The sequence below is a fragment of the Aristolochia californica genome, unplaced genomic scaffold (assembly GCF_029961685.1).
Source record: "Aristolochia californica isolate CCGP_79_NKW_82.1479 unplaced genomic scaffold, dmAriCali1.0.hap1 SCAF_2, whole genome shotgun sequence".
NCBI lineage: Eukaryota > Viridiplantae > Streptophyta > Magnoliopsida > Piperales > Aristolochiaceae > Aristolochia > Aristolochia californica.
This window is the reverse complement of record NW_027181881.1, coordinates 7,020,322-7,025,092: the sequence shown is the minus strand read 5'-3', so window position 1 is coordinate 7,025,092 and position 4,771 is coordinate 7,020,322. Positions and strand designations below refer to the sequence as shown.

The following is a 4,771-nucleotide window of genomic DNA, read 5'->3' as shown; positions in this document are numbered from 1 at the left end:
TTATTAGTTGAAAAAATATTTTCCTAACTTGGTTAGTCATTTTGGGATGGGCCTTGGACCCAACTTCACATAGTAATAGAGCAAATACTTATACATGGGTCTCCACCTAAATTATCCACATGTAGAACTACAAAAAGAGGGTCTGCATGTGAGGGGGAGTATTAAAGAACAGTCCGACATGGGTTCGTGAGTACAAAGATCTTGGATTTATTAGTTGGGAAATAGTCTTTGTAACATAGTTAATCATTTTAGGATTGACCTTGGGCCCAACTTCATATCTATCATTTAGATGATAATCAATAATTCATTTTCATGTCCCAGGATCTATGAAAAAAGTATACAATATCGACAACCTCACATGCTCTCTTTGATGGATTTGATGTCTTGCTTAGATTATAATAGTTTCTCTAATCTTGTTATTTAAGGGTTGAACTTATTTTTCAAAATTTATTTGTAAAAAATAAATAAATTTGGTAAACATACCTATCCATATAAAATCTTTCAAAAAATTTGTCACTTACATGTCAAAATCACAAATATTTTTTTTATGCAACCTATTTTTTGTCTCAAATAATTTAATATTTATTAAAAGAAATTTGTAATATAAGAGAACAACATCATATGTCTTTCCAACTCATATATTTTCAAATTTAGATTTACTAAAATTAAAAAATATGAATTTATCATGGTATTGATTATCATCATAATTGCACCAAGTCATCCCAAAGAATTGTTGTTAAAAATAAATAATTTCTTTAAAGAATATGTGTGAGATATAAAGAAAATAATTAAAAATATCAAAATGAAAGATCGAAGAGAAGTAGACTTTAAGATAGAGAGCAGTCTCTTGTCCCCATAAAAGTGGAAAACGCTTGACTTAGAGATAGTGTTTTGTGACACGCGGATTTACTGCGACGCCTCGACCAAAGAAGCCTAATCTTGAGTCGTGACAGGGCCGCGTCAGTGTCGCATCAGTTTTCTTTTATTTCTCTACTGTTCATCGTTTGAACATTTGAGAAGCAAGAAGATCTTTCTCAGTCCACTGTCCACGATTCCTCCCTTTCATCCGCCTGAGAATAGAGAGTGAAGGAAACCGCGATGAGTGGACTCGGCAAAGTCGTCTGCGTCACTGGAGGATCTGGTTTCATCGCTTCTTGGCTGGTGAAGCTTCTTCTTGGGCGGGGCTACACAGTGAAGGCCACCGTCCGCAATCCCGGTGAAAACTTATATCCGACTTTTTCCGTTTGTCGCTTTTTTTCGGCTAAACGCAACTGCATGTGAACTGAAAAAATCAAATGGTGTTAGTATTTTCTGTGCTACTGCAATAGAACCGTGATTATACGTTCAATATTGACATCTATATACATGAGATCCTCTTTTTCTTTAGAACACTGGAGGGAGAGATCATATTCTTGATCAAGATCGTTATGCGAAATGTCACTTGCAAGCAAGACTACCATTAGTACACTTGTCAGTGATATCTTTACCTTTAAGCCGCTGAACTATGATCAATGTACCCTCTGAACTATGACGAAGCGAATCGGCTTTAACTGTGACAGGCGCAGAGAAAAGAGGATCAGTTCATGTTGATAAATGTCGAATTATGCCTTTATTTGGAAAGTTGATTTAAAAAAAGTTGATAAATGTCGAATTTTATGCCTTTATTTGGAAAGTTGATTTAAAAAAAGTGCACAGAGAAACGAGATATAAAAGGGCAAAAGATATGGAAAAGCAAAGATCCAACTTGATAGGATTTGTTTATATTTTTTTCATGAGAAAGTTAAAGAATGATATTTTGATTCAGATCTGGCTTTACTTGATGTCACTTTTTCCTTCTTTTATTCGTTACCTGTATTCTCGTTACTGCAGACAATCCAAAGAAGACGCTTCACTTGCGTACTCTGGAAGGAGCTCCTGAAAGGCTACATCTGTTGAAGGCAGACTTATTGGAGGAGGGATCATTTGATGCAGCTGTTGATGGCTGCGAGGGAGTTTTCCACACAGCATCTCCCTTCTTTCTTGCCTCCACAGATCCTGAGGTTGGTACTACAGACAAAATTCGATATGATTTTTCAGAACCTTGCAAATTTCTGAAGCATTGGCAATGGCTTTACTTGGATCTGGTCTACTCAAATAAGAAGGCGCTTAGATTGTCTTGGATAGGGATTTATATTCTACACTCTACCAATGGACTAAGAGACATTCTGAATGGGGTTTACCCATATGGTAATTTTGAAGTAGATCAAACAGGCAAAATCAAAGGTCTTATAGTAGGAGGTCTATATAGCTTTCCTTGTCTCCAAACCCGATTTCTTCTGATTAACAATCAAGTTCTGATTGTGAATACTTTTTTATAGGTTAAAATATGCAAATCACATTTCCCTCTGTTATTCTTGTATATGCTTTGAAAATAACTTTTCAATTTGTGTCTGGCAATCCGCATATTGACCAATTGTTGGATTTTTTTCTTTTCCTTGTCAGGCTGAATTAATTGCACCTGCAGTTAAAGGAACTCTCAATGTTCTTGCTTCGTGTGCAAAAGCTTCTTCAGTTAAAAGGGTGGTAGTGACATCTTCCCTTGCAGCAGTTCAATTCACAGGGAGGCCACTAACTCCAGATGTAGTGGTTGATGAGACATAGTTCAGTGATCCAGAGTTATGTAGATCAATGAAGGTAACAATTTAAGATTGTTTTGCTATCTTGTTTGCTAGATTAACATATTTACTTGCAGAATTGTTCAAACTACTGTTCAACTTCTGCAAGCACATCCCTGCTGTGATCTGTTAATACTTGGAATTTGGGTTATAGTGAAAACATCTGGTGTGGTTCCAGTTATGCCATTGATTGAATATTTATCACTAATATGCCATTTTCTTATTCCACTCTAATAGTTTCTATACAATGATTGCCCAATCAGACGCTTAAAAATGTAGTGTTATTGTAGCCTCTGGCAAATCTCCTCACCCTGGGTTTTAGATGCTTGACTCATATTTTATCAGTTTGAAGTTGGTTCAAGAAGCTCCTAAATATGTTTCTTTTCTTTCTTCCAAAATGTTATTTTTATCTCTAGGCCTGGTATTTACTCGCTAAGACATTAGCAGAGGAGGCTGCTTGGAAGTTTGCTAAGGAGAAGGGACTTGACGTGGTGACAGTGAATCCAGTAATGGCGATTGGTCCTCTCCTGCCCCCAACTGTCAACACAAGTGCTGGGGAGATTTTGAACTTAATAAATGGTATATTTTACTCTTTTTAATGTTAACTTAGTCTGTACTCACTGTACTTCCTTTAGGATCTACCACAAACTTAGTCTGTTCTGCCAAGTAAATTACTCACTTTACTTCCTTTAGGTTCTACTACATTTCCTAATAAAACAGTGGGCTGGGTTCATGTGAGAGATGTTGCATTGGCACATATTCTGGCATACGAGGTTCCTTCAGCAAGTGGAAGATATTGCTTAACTGAAAGAGTTGCTCATTACTCGGATGTTGTAAACATTTTACAAAAGCTTTACCCCAATCTGCCACTCCCTGAAAAGTAAGATTTTACTTCATTTTGTCTATCGTGGTTTCAATTGTTGAAGTTTCTACAAGGAGTCATTGAGTTATTGTACACAGTTAAGAGATTGAAAATACAACAGATAATAGTAGCTTACAGTGGGGTGCCGCTTATATTTTGACTAGGTGTTTAGATTGTTTAAAATGTTATTTTTTAGTATGAGCTCTTGCATCTAGGTCTTGTTTTAGGACAACGAGACCAAGCTTTGTGCAAAGTTTCCATATGCTTCAGATGATTGCATTCCTAAATTCATACATATTCATTCCCTTTCCACATAATTTGTCGGCAGATCTGTTGATGACAATCCTTATGAGCCGACATACCAGATTTCAGAGAGAGCAAAAGCCTTGGGCATCGAGTTCATCCCTCTGGAGGTGGACCTCAAGGAGACGGTTGAAAGCTTGAAGGAGAAAAACTTTGTCAATTTCTGATTCAGATTAGGTCTGTTTCCTTGTCAAGATGAATGGCTGAAGACGAACTACGTTTGAATATGTCACATGTAGACAGAACATGCAACTTGCTATGGTGTGTTTAGTATGTTTCTGTGTTGTGCCACGCTATGGAGGTAGCTCTTACTCTTTAGTTACGTCTTCATTGCTTTTCTTCAGAGACTAAAGCAAAAGAAATAAACACAAAGATATCAAATATGGGCAGCAGACAGCAGACAGCAGACAGCAGACAGCATGTGGCTTACTATCTTGATTCTCGGGTTTCATACATCTTCCAAACTGCGAATACCTTTTTGTGGTAGCTAGGAAACTTCATAGTAGGTGTTATCTTCTTCACAGTTTTGACCTTGACATTCTTACTTGCATTAAAAAAATTAACACTGATTTGGCAACCACGATATTCTCACTCGTCTTTAGATCAACACTTCGACGTTCACGTTTTTTTATTTGACCAGTCTTATTCTAGAGAAAAGCAAACATAGAATGACCTGATGTGACCACTATTGTCTTATGGTTTTCATTTTTTCTCTCCTATTAGAATATTTTAATTTTTTTAATCAAGAAAGAATAGACAAAGATAACATCGAGGTTCACGTGACATGACCTATCTTATTTTCATTAAAATAGTTTTACTTCGTTTTCCCTTGTCACTCTCAAGTGAGTGATTAGTCTTCTTCCTCATTTTCTCTCTCCTATTTAAGATTTTTTTTTCTCTTTTATATATATTCATAATCTAAGTTGGTGATGTCACTTGTAAATCCTCTCTC

The 4,771-nt window shown here is 36.3% G+C and overlaps 1 pseudogene; it reads left to right on the top strand.

Moving 5' to 3' along the window:
- Positions 1-1,050: 1,050 nt before the first annotated feature.
- On the top strand, positions 1,051-4,312 carry LOC137955617 (phenylacetaldehyde reductase-like; annotated as a pseudogene).
- Positions 4,313-4,771: the final 459 nt, after the last annotated feature.